Raw genomic sequence first — 13,147 nt, forward strand, 5'->3', positions numbered from 1 at the left:
CAAGAAATGGTAGCATCTGTACAGCTCAGATGGAAGATTACTGATTTTTTTTTTCACTTATGTGCAATTTGGTCCCATCCACGTATAGACTTCTATATTCCTATTATATATTCTTTCCATAGCTCATTATTGGGAGAAGTAAAAATGGAACTGTCACACTGGTGGGTGTTTCAGGGTTCACACTGCTGGGCAACTCCCTCTATTTCAGGGAAGATTTAAGAGATGTATAAAAGAGCCCTGGACTTGTCCCCAGTCATTTTCATAGATCTATGTATTGTGTCTGGAGCTCCTGCTTTATGTGGGACTGTTGGATTTAGGGAAGTTTTGAGAATTCCTTCTTGCTTTCATTCTCCATCTTTTATAGCCCCAAACTTGAATATCTCCAGCCTTAAATTTTATGCAAATTATACACTTCCTGAAAATAAAGTTTATAACACTAGATGTTCAAAGATCATGCAAACATATTAATATTACAATGATAGACAAATTACCCCAAATGATGAAAAATACTAATTTTGATATTGGATGGCAGTTTACCAACTGAGTTGATAATATGCCAGTTATATAACCAGAATTAAGGTATCTGCTGGGATTTCTGTTTCACGTGTGTCTCCAAATTCAGAGACTTAATAAATGGATAAATTTGAACTCTTGAGAAAATTTCTTTTTTAAACATCTTCAGGCTTATTCATATTCACACTATGTAGAGTAAAATGGGGTGGGAGTTAACAGGAAGAATTGTTTGCCCAAAATACTGAGTCATGAAAACACTCATCATTTGATAACAGCTGTTAAATCTTACTGCTGAACAGCTGGAATATGTCAAGGAACAAAGCAGAAAAATCTCTTCTCTCGTGGGGCTCAGGATTTAATGGCTTGTTTGTGTGTGACGAAAGGAGGAATAAACCAGTTTATCTAGCTACATTTAATTCAAATAATGATCGTAGTCTGACTAATCCAAGGAGATTATAAAATCTGCAACTTTTTTTTTCAATTGCTACGTGGCATACCTGCAGAAAGTAATAAAAATCTTAAGTGTATGGTTCGATGTTTGATATATACCCATGTAAGTCCCCCCGCATCAAAATATATAACATTTTAAGCACTTCAGAATCTTATCTTGTGATCCCTCTACAGTACTATCAATTCCCCTGATAAAGATGACTACTTTTTTTTAAAGGTTTGCCTTTTAATTAATTAATTAATTAATTTATGGCTGTGTTGGGTCTTCGTTTCTGTGCGAGGTCTTTCTCTAGCTGTGGCAAGTGGGGGCCACTCTTCATTGCGGTGTGCAGGCCTCTCATCGCGGCCTCTCTTGTTGGGGAGCACAGGCTCCAGACGCGCAGGCTCAGTAATTGTGGCTCATGGGCCCAGTTGCTCCGCGGCATGTGGAATCCTCCCAGACCAGAGCTCGAACCCGTGTCCCCTGCATTGGCAGGCAGATTCTCAACCATTGCGCCACCAGGGAAGCCCAAAGATGACTATTTTTATTTCTATCACTGGTGATTAGTTATGCCTGATGTGGCATTTCTTACTTTTTTTCATTCCAGGTTCTATCTGTGAGATCCATCAGTGTTTTACATGTAGCTTTTTTTTTTTTTTTTTTTTTTTTTTTTTGCGGTACGCGGGCCTCTCACTGTTGTGGCCTCTCCCGTTGCGGAGCACAGTCTCCGTACGTGCAGGCTCGGCGACCATGGGTCACGGGCCCAGCCGCTCCGCGGCATGTGGGATCTTCCCGGGCCGGGGCACGAACCCGTGTCCCCTGAATCGGCAGGCGGACTCTCAACCACTGCGCCACCAGGGAAGCCCTACATGTAGCTAATTTTGCTAAGCCTTTAGCCTCCCTGCTACTTCTTTCTGCTGTAATTCTTGGTAATTCTTCATCTAGCATACAAGTAATTTACAGGTAAGCAAATATTTGAAGGAAGGAGAGCTGGCACAGTTTGAGATTAATTTCATCAATGTTTCCTCCTCTCCATGATTCTATCCTCTAGATTTAGCTGCTTTGTCTACCATGAATTCAAATCTCAGATTCCTCATCCCATTTCTCTCTTCTGCATCTCAAGTTTCTCCCTTTTCTGGATTTTCTTCCACCATTATACAGACATGCATGGATGTCTTTTACAATGAAATCTATCACAACCACATGTGCATGCATGTATGCTCTCATGCCAAACATCTCTCTTTCTTCACATTTCTCTCCAGCTATTTATCCATTTCCTTATTTCTTTCACCCAAATCTCTGGTTTATCACCTCCTTTCTCTTCTTATCCCACTTCACTCCACACCATTTCACTCAAACTGCTTTTATCCATATCACTAATGACATTTATATTGCTGAATTTTGTGTTTGCTAGTCTGTAAACATCTTTATCAGCTAGTCAGCATCATTTGATGCAATTTTTAATTTCCTCTATACCAGAAGATTCTTCTTTTGGCTTTGATGTCACATTGATCTTATATGTATTTTTAAGATTTCTTTATCCACTGGGTGGACCACTGACTATAAAGAATAAAGAGTAAAAGGAGAGAACCATGTTAGGTGACTATTACAGCAATCCGTAAGTGACTTAGTCTTAGACTTAAGTGCAAAGAAGGATAGAGAGGTAAACACACATAATCAGGACATGTTTTCTAATTAGAATAGAAATTAAAGACATTATAGGCTGGTGAGGGAAAGGAAATAATGTCTCAAAATGGCTTTATTTTTAGATATGATAATTGGCTGAGTGTGGGTACAGCTACCCAAAATGAACATTTGCCAAAAGAGATCTGTGAAAATAAAATTTCTCATTTAACTATGTCAAGTAGAGGATAGGATATACAAGTTTTACAGAGTTTGATATATAAATGTGAAGTCCTTGGAATATAACGTGAGCCATAGAGAAGGACCTTTGGAAAGAAAATAGATAGCAAAAAATAGGGGGAAACAGGATTGAGCCCTCCCTTTTCCCAATATTTACAAATAGATCTCAGAAGATTAAACAGTTACTGAATTGCTCCAGACTCCACAGACATCCTTCTGCAAATCTGATATCCCATCTTCAAGTACTGAGTTACCTGTGAATTGAAGTATTAAAACTTGACTCCTTTTCACTCCTTCTCAACTCTTTTCCTAGGAAGATCATTTGAAAGCATAGGAAGTAGTCTGAGGTCTTGTCCAGCTTTGTAGGGCAACAGAGTTATTGGGTTGGCCAAAAAGTTCATTTGGGTTTTTCCGTACCATCTTAATGGAAAAACCCGAATGAACTTTTTGGCTAACCCAATAGTTTGTCTCAACGTAAACAGAATCCCAAAATCCCACAGAGCTCCACTGGGCCTTAAGCAGAGCCTTACCTATCAGGTATACCCTCCAATGCCACCTTGCCTTGGCTACCACTGTTTCCTTGTGTTGAAGTTGATAGAAAAATGGCTGGAGAGAAAAGACCTTAGTCAAATGATGAAAACTTGCAACACATTTAAATTGGTGAATGGTCTGTATGCTTTACATCTCTATATAATCTGCTGGAGATGAACTTTGCCCGTGTCTATGCTTGTACCTATCAGTCTACTATCCCATTTTGCACAGCAGGATTAGTAGGAAATGACATAATGATGACTCTCATATCTCCTACACCTAGAGGTGTAAGAAGAGCTATGAGAAAATGAAGGTATTGAATTCTCTCTGCCTTTAATAAAAGAAAATGGCTATAAGAAAAAGAAAGCATCTGGAACAAGCTTGGGACACAGGAGGGAGGTGCTAGCATTCAGTGATGAAGGTTAAGTAGATTTTTCTGGCTGGAAGAGATGAGAGTGAAAGATAAAATTTAAGAACAAGACATATTTTCTATCAACATAAGTAAAGAGAAACATGGATTACAGACTTAGTCTACTGTGTTGGTGAAAGAGGTCAACACCTTTACATTGCTAAAGTTTTTGATCGACTGTAAGAACTTAATTGCTAACTCAGGTTCATAGGCATGACTTCCACCAACCCTCTTATCCCCTACAGCTTTCCAAGGTGCCACAATACAAATGTTTAAGGCATGAAGTGTAAATATGAAAACACAGGCTCTTTCTGGATATAAAGATTAATTTAGTTTGGAGATTGTAAGTCTTATCATGCTTTATTCTCTACATTTTGTGACCATGCTACTCAAATCTTCAGAGAGTGGGTCTTTTTCTGTAGGACTATATACACATGAGCCAAATACAATATTTCATATCTGCCTGCCAACAGATAAGGTACTGGATAATAAGACTGTTCATAAGAACCTTGCCGACTATGATCTACAACTAAGATGCTGGACCAATTTAGCCAAATACCATTACTGGGGAAATCATCTTTACAGCATTTGGAAATGAGTGACTACATTTATCACTGGAGATCCGAAACACCAAAGTAACCCTAAAAGGAAACTCTGAGGGAAAAAAAGCCTTCTAGCAAGGATATTCATGGTTCTTAAACTACTGACTTTAAAGTTCATTTTGGAAAGGAATATAACAAAAATATTCAAATGTTGTTTATAAACAGTATCTTTTTACATTACCTTTTATTACACGCACTAAGCAACAGGATTAAGGTTTTAAATCAATATTTTCTGTTTTTACTACTTTAAGTTAGATATTCAGATATGAATATAACTCAAACTTAAAAAAACAACAACCACCCTCAAATAATGTAAATGAGAATTCTAGATCCCTACAACTTCATTATAAACTTAGTAGAAAATTAAGTTAATTGGGGCTTCCCTGGTGATGCAGTGGTTGAGAGTCCGCCTGCTGATGCAGGGGACACGGGTTCATGTCCCAGTCCGGGAAGATCCCACATGCTGTGGAGCGGCTGGGCCCGTGAGTCATGGCCGCTGAGCCTGTGTGTCTGGAGCCTGTGCTCCGCAACGGGAGAGGCCACAACAGTGAGAGGCCCGCGTACCGCAAAAAAAACAAAACAAACATAAAAACAAAAAAACTAAGTTAACATCAGTGTTACCTTGAAACTGGAAAATTGAGGCTAAATAGTAGCAGTTACCTTATGGTGTTATGGCTAATGGTATCAGGGCAAAACTATATTACTTTAACAATTTACTTAAGATTAATAGCAGGTTCTAATTTTGTAAAGGTAGAAGACAAATATAAAGTATCTACTGAGCTCAGTGTTCATGATTCTACCTTAGCTTCTTTCCTTCTGATTTCAAATTCCTATATTCTCAAATATATTAAATTTGTATTTTAACACATGTTGATTCAGACAAGGTATTATATTACATTAGGTATTATATATATATAAGGTAATATATAGGTATTACATAAGGTATTATATAATATACATAATTACCTAAGGGTAATATTGATATATATTATAATAAGGGTTTATATTATATTGTAAGGGTATTATATTCCATATAGAATAGTGTTAAGAGTTGTAAAGTATGCTTAGCTGTCGTGGCAAAGTAGTGCTTAATGTGTTTATAAATTTAAAAAAACATGAAAAGGAAGGCAAGGGAAGGTAGAATTTTGGTGTCTTGGAAACAAGTATAATAAAATATTTCAAGATCAATAAGCTATCTCCTGCATAAACAGTGGTGGGAAATTGACTAATATTGTATCAGAAAGGAGGCGACAGGGACTTGTCAACATGGAAGCAACTGGTGATCAAGAAATAATGTTGGTGACAGGGAAAGATGAAACTCAAAGTACAGTAGCTTGAGAAGAGAATGAGTTTGAAAAAAAATGAGACTACTTAAAACAACTCTTTAAAGAAGTTTGTTGAGGACAGGTGAGGAAACAGTTACATTTAATTCTTCGGTACTTTGAAAAACAAAGACACAATGAGAGATAGTTCTGGAGTAATACAACATGAAAATGAGGAAGGAAATTTATTATTAAAGCAGAATATTTAGACCAAGAATGGAGACTTTTAGGCTACATCTACCTGTATAAGGAATGCGAGAAACATTTTGTAGGACTTTCTTTTCTCTGTAGGGAAAAGAAATTGGCTCTTTTTTTTTTTTTTTTTAACCTGACCTGCACTATGTAATTCTTTAGGAGAGCTGCCTGTCTTGGCTAAAATAAGCCTTATGATTAAGTTATTCATTGATAGACTTTTGGGAGCACATCCAAATTGATTCTTAAAAGTCCTAAATCAAATAAAAACAGTGATTCTGACATGGAGATGTCTCCAAATAGTGTACAGTTCTCTGACACTCAGTAATTCTTCCCACCCCATGCCAGCTCCTAGAAATTAGCCACAGTTCTGGAAGACAACAGGCTCAGATGATAATCCATTAAGGATACAAAAGAAGAAAAAGAGAAAAAAATCAGACAAATCAGTAATCAATCAACGAGTCAAGATAAGTTGCGGCTTACAATTAAGTTTCCTATTTTATGTATCTTCTTTTTTATTACTCAGAATCAGTGATGGGCAAGGATCTGGGTATTTCTCCTTGCCTTGACTAGGTATTCTTTTTCTGAAATGAATTTTTCATTGAGGTTGACTTTTGAAAGCTAGTGGTTTACACTCACATTTTACTAAGCTTTTTTTGTCTGTTAGATATATTTAGGATTTGTTTTCTTTACAATGATGGTATTTGGTCCACATTTTAAGCTTGTGGGCCTGAAACAGATAAAGGCAAACCTGCCTACTGAGGTTAATATTGCCTGCGTGACATGAAGCGTCTCCAAGCAAAATTATAGGCCAGCCACGTTCTATACTGAATTTTGGAGTAAAATAGCAAGATACAATGTGGTCATGTTTCATCATCTGTTCACAAATGTCCCTTTTGGATTTTGAGGCAAGGGGTGGCTGATTAAGGACAGAATCACTTTTGCAGAACCTGATGTTACAGATGTCTATGTTTTTAATGTATCTGTATCCATTATTGGCTTGACTAGTGATTTCCCATTTCATTGTTACAAACATTAACTAAATCTCATATTGCATTTCTAGATTTTCATATTTTGAAGTGATGTCTCAATAGGTTTTGTTGTTGTTTGTTTTTTTTTCCTTTAATCATAGAAAATGTTCCTACTTAGGAGCAAAAAAAAAAAAAAAAAAAAAACAAAAAAACAAATCAGAGCTCCCTCACGCTCAGGAATGAGTTGATTATTTGTTGTAATTCTGAACAAATAGGAATGATAATTTAAATAGTGTTTCAAATGTCTGAAAGGAACATTAGCATTCGAACTAAAACCATAGCATTTTAATATTCTCATCAGGGCTGATCAGTTAATAAAAATGGGTCATTAGAAAATAACTAGCTAGGCCTCTCATTAAGGCACAAATAAGCCAAAATAATATTAATATCTTCCACATTTGCCTAATATTCATGGAGATGATAGTAGTCAAGCACTGACCTCTTTCCAATCTTATTAAATTTTCCTAATTTATATATATTGTATGTTTATTTGTTGATATAAAACACGGGGGAGGGCTTCCCTGGTGGTGCAGTGGTTGAGAGTACGCCTGCCGATGTAGGGGACACGGGTTCATGCCCCGGTCCGGGAAGATCCCACATGCTGCAGAGCGGCTGGGTCCATGAGCCATGGCCGCAGAGCCTGCGCGTCCAGAGCCTGTGCTCCACAACACGAGGGGCCACCGCGGTGAGAGGCCCGTGTACCGCAAAAAAAAAAAAAAAAAAAAAAAACACAGGGGAGAGAGAAAATGTGGGAGGCAGAAAATGAACTCACAGTCAGTCACGTGATTGCATAAAACTGGGGTAAAACTGGGGTCACTGGCTCTTAGCAAGTCAAGTGGACATTGTCAGGGCTTTTCTAATTTGACTTAGCAGCAGACCTCTTACTCCATCTCAGATCAAACTGTCCCCGGGGTGGCACAGTCCTTACACTCTCCTGATCGTCCAGCAGCTCCTTCTTTGTATCATCTTTGCCTTCATCCCTGAACCAACTAGAACACTGAGTTATCCATGATGATGCTTTATTCTTCATCCCCCACATCCAATAAACACAAGTCCTTGGAGATTCTCTTTAATAATATACAGTTCTCATCTAGTTTTCTTTATTCCACTGTTTTGGCCCAAATCACCAAATTCTGTGGTCTGGACACTATAATTGCTGTTTTTTTACTGGCTTCCACCAATGAATTCACACTTCTAGCTACACACCATCAATATTTACTGAGCAAAAATGTATTTTTATCACCCTTGTGCATATTACAGTAAAAGAGCTTCTCATTACTTTAAAATTATAATTTTTAAAATAACCAATGACATGGCTACCATCCCATGCCGTGTACCTTCCCAGTGTGTTTTCACCCTTGTCACACATTTGTATTCCATGATACAGTCTTTCAGATATTCCTTATGAGAAAATATGGTATGTTTTTTCTGGACTCAGCATGCTTTACTTACTGTCTTAGTCTTCTATATTTCTGTTTTGGCTAACTCTAATTTGTCATTTCAGTATCTGCTTAAAAGTTACATTACAATTAAGAATTTAATGACTTTTAAAACTGATTGAGTAACCAGAGTATATGGATTCATAACATGCTGCATTTTATGTTTTTAAAAATTAATAACATACTTAATAATTTATTTGACTGCCTATCACAGTAAAGTATATGCCCTAGGAAATAAGGGATGAGATGTCTTGTACACTAATATATCTATAGCGTTTCTTTATTGTTTGCTAAATAGGTGATAAAATGGTCACAAATGAATTAATTATTAAATGATTTAATACTTCTTACCTTATAATTCACTTGATTTTTGGAAGATATGGAAATGCAATTGATGTTAGACCTCCAAATGAATTAATAACTGTTCTTTATGGCAAGAAGTATCTTTTATTCCATAAAAATCCCCATTTATTGTGTTAAGATCTTAGAATAAGGTAGATGATTATTGTTTTAAAAAATCAGTAAAACACTCTAAGAGTATGTATAAGGGCATCAGTTAAGCATTCTGGAATGAACATACCAGTTTACAGCTGCTTTTTTAAAAACAAACTTACACTAAATGAGTAGGTTTAAACAATAAATAAACTCAAATACTAAGAAAATGAGAAAAAGAAAACAACAACAAGCTTTGGAAACAGGAAAGTATAGGGCTAATAAATAAACAAATAAATAAATAATATTATGCAAAAAAAAAAGAATAACACTGAAATTCTCAGAATGGCTCAGGAATTTGATGAGCCAAGTAACTAAGTACCTCTGAAATTTTGGGGTGTCTGTGAAGCTGACAGCCAGAGAAATCATATGAAATCTGTAAAAACAGAAAATAGACTCATGATACTCTTTACCATCCTTTTCAACTGGTAAACTCCCCTTCGCCCCCTTGAAGAGTAAACTAAATTTCCTCTTTGGAGACACTGAAACAGAAAAACTTAGAAGGGATCCTAAGACACAGTGGAGATTAAAGATGCTATGCTTTAAACATGGAAATAATTATAAAGTTTATGTTCAGAATACAGGTGAGACTTCCTCCCAAGACCCTTTCTCCCACTGTGAGAACATGGTAGCCAGGCTTAAAATCTCATGCAAGAGACCAAAGAATTGCTTTCTGGTAATAATTAGCTTTCTAAGAGAAAAAAAAAAAAGTGCAGAAATACTGTTCTTGAGGTGTCCTTTTATGTAAGGGTCTGGAAAGATCACAATAGAATTAAAAATCAACAAACTCTGTTAACCCAAATAGAACGTCCAATTAGCTAAGATACGGTCTTAGTCTTTAATATGAAGGAAGAACCCAGTCTCACCAGACATTGGCAGAAAACCTTTAACATGAAACAGATACCAGAGCAAGCAGACACACATAAAAAAGAAATAAAATTCAGGGAAAAGAAAAAAGGCAAAATTATAGTTAATTAAATAATATTAATGTACCACAAAATGAATATTAATTAGATTATCCATGGAAAACACCAATAGATTCTACAAAGAAACAGTAGGAGGACTTGAATAGTACTTTCTCCAAGAAATAGACAAAATTGCTAAACTAGATGGAAGTACTAAGTGGAGAGTTATACTTCTGGTGGAAAGATAAGGTATATTTTATTGTATATACACAGAAAATTAAGCAAAGAGCAAATGAGACTATTATTAATTTAGAGAAAACACAAACTGTATACATAAGGGAATAAAATCATAATATGATAGATTTACATCTATAAGTATTAACTATGTGTCCTTTACAATGTTATCATGTAATACTGAAGTAGCATGAAATTATGATACAATTATATCAAAAAATACATGAGGAATTGTGTACACGTGGGGAGAGATATGAGGGAGCTAACTGTATTTCTCTTTTTTTTAAATATCTTTATTGGAGTATAATTGCTTTACAATGGTGTGTTAGTTTCTGCTTTATAACAAAGTGAATCAATTATACATATACATATGTTCCCATATCTCTTCCCTCTTGCATCTCCCTCCCTCCCACCCTCTCTATCCCATCCTCTAGGTGGTCACAAACCACCAAGCTGATCTCCCTGTGCTATGCAGCTGCTTCCCACTAGCTATCTATTTTACGCTCGGTAGTGTATATATGTCCATGCCACTCTCTCACTTTGTCACAGCTTACCTTTCCCCCTACCCATATCCTTAAGTCCATTCTCTAGTAGGTCTATGTCTTTATTCCTGTCTTACTCCTAGGTTCGTCATGACCTTTTTTTTTTTTTCTTTCTTAGATTCCATATATATGTGTTAGCATACGGTATTTGTTTTTCTCTTTCTGACTTACTTCACTCTGTATGACAGACTCTAGGTCCATCCACCTTACTACAAATAACTCAATTTTGTTTCTTTTTATGGCTGAGTAATATTCCATTGTATATATGTGCCACATCTTCTTTATCCATTCATCTGTTGATGGACACTTAGGTTGCTTCCATGTCCTGGCTATTGTAAATAGAGCTACAATGAACATTTTGGTGCATGACTCTTTTTGAATTATGGTTTTCTCAGGGTATATGCCCAGTAGTGGGAGTGCTGGGTCATATGGTAGTTCTATTTGTAGTTTTTTAAGGAACCTCCACACTGTTCTCTATAGTGACTGTATCAATTTGCATTCCCACCAACAGTGCAAGAGTCTTCCCTTTTCTCCATACCCTCTCCAGGCAGTCACATCAATAGATTTTTAATTGTGTTACTTGACTGTCCTCCAGAGGTGCTTTATTCATATTCTCAAATAATTATATGAGCAAATTTCACCAAGAAAATAATTTTTTATCACATTTAAAGGGCCTAGGGAAAATTTCTTCCTTAACTCCTTTTTAGGTAAATGGAAATAAATTCGGTATTATCTAGCCTATACTTTCAATTATAAATCATATTTAGTTTATTCACAAATATTTATCTCTGAAATATTTATTTTAAGCTCTAGTCCTATCTTCTGAAAGAAATTTCATTCTGTATATTTTATGATGTGAGTATTTAATGAGTGTGATATTGGTTACCTCAAATCAATACAGCCATGACTTACTTTATTATGTTATTTATTGTGGTAAGGGAAAAGTGGTTTTAAGCTGTGTTATTTAAGAATATATAACTATTAAACACTGATACTGTTTTAAATTATACTATTTCCATTATATAATTTTGAAATAGTATTTATCAATGAAAAGAAAAGAAAAACAGGCTGAGTCTAATTTAAAAATCACTTTCATACAGAATTATCATTTACATATCGTGTCAAGGAGAGTGATAAACAAATGTGGGTATAATGTTTCTGGTGCAGTTCTCGCAAATCAATGAGTTTGGTTTTACAAAGAGTAAATATATATGCTAATAGAGCATTTTCTTATGTTCTATAAAATTTATTTAATGAATAAATCATCAAAAATATATACCTTGCTTCTTAATTAACTTTATATAGTTGAAAACGACATGAAAGTAAATAAGGGAGTAGAGAAGAGAGATTGACATGCATCCCAACAACAGATCAGAATTTTTCTTCATATTTATCTCCCTTTTCCCTCTTGTTCAATAACCAAGTATTGATAGATGTCCCAACTAAGTAGTTTTCAAATTCTGTCCAATTCTCTATCCCTACTATCACTGTTCTAAATCAGGACTTTGCCATGTTTGCTCAACTGCATTTTAACAACTCAACACAGCCAGCTTATTTCATTATCCACACCACTACTGTATTTATCATATTATTAAGAATTTATACTATTATGTTTAAAATAAATAAAATAAGCTACAAGGATATACTGTATAACACAGGGAATATAGCCAATATTTTATAATAATTATAAATGAAGTATAACCTTTACAAATTGTGAATCACTATGTTATAAACCTGTAACTTATGTAAGAGTGCATATCAAATATATCTCAAAAAAACAAATGTGTGTGTATATATATGTGTGTGACTAATACGTTCATAGATTAATATGAATATATATTTTTGTGTGTCACTCCTTCAATATTTCCACACAGCCTGTAGGTATAAAACAAAATATCTTTAAATGTTATACAAGACCCTTCATAATTCAACACGAACTTGTCATTGGAGACTCTCCAATAAAATCAATCTTTCTACTAATATCATTATATTTACACAATAAACACTATATAAGCATTTATAATTTTGTACTTAATTTCCCTCTTCTTTCCTGAATATCCTCTACAAACTATAGCATATCAGAAAAACTTGCACAGAAAGTTTAAGCTCAAAAGTTTCCTTTTCTTTATCGCTTGTCCTTCACCCTCTTCCCGAGCAATTTGGGTTATTTTTTCTCTCTGTTCCTAGTGTGCCATCTACACACTTCTCATATCAACTGAAAATATATTTAAGTATAAATATGTATATTTGTTTCTTTGTGTTTAAATTGTTTATTTTTACCTCCGTATATTGCTCTAAGCTTCTATTCTTCAATTTAAATTTTGTATCTGTATTCCCAACCCTTTAGAATGAGAATATAAAAGAATAACTTCATAAATATTTATATATTTAATGAAAAACTCTCATTACAATATCCTCAAAATATTCTGTAAAAGTAAAAGAATGTATGTGAAGTTATATTAACTTTAAGAAATCATGTGGAATGTTAAAGAACAGTTTATCTTCTGTATACATGTAAAACAGATGGACAATAATTTCAAATTCACTTTTTCTGCTACCCAATTAAATTGGTCTCAAAAACAAGCCTTCATTAGCGGTAGAAATAGAAACTGTTTATTCAGGGCATACTGTTTAACAATTAA

Source organism: Stenella coeruleoalba (genome assembly GCF_951394435.1).
Source record: "Stenella coeruleoalba genome assembly, chromosome: 5".
Lineage (NCBI taxonomy): Eukaryota > Metazoa > Chordata > Mammalia > Artiodactyla > Delphinidae > Stenella > Stenella coeruleoalba.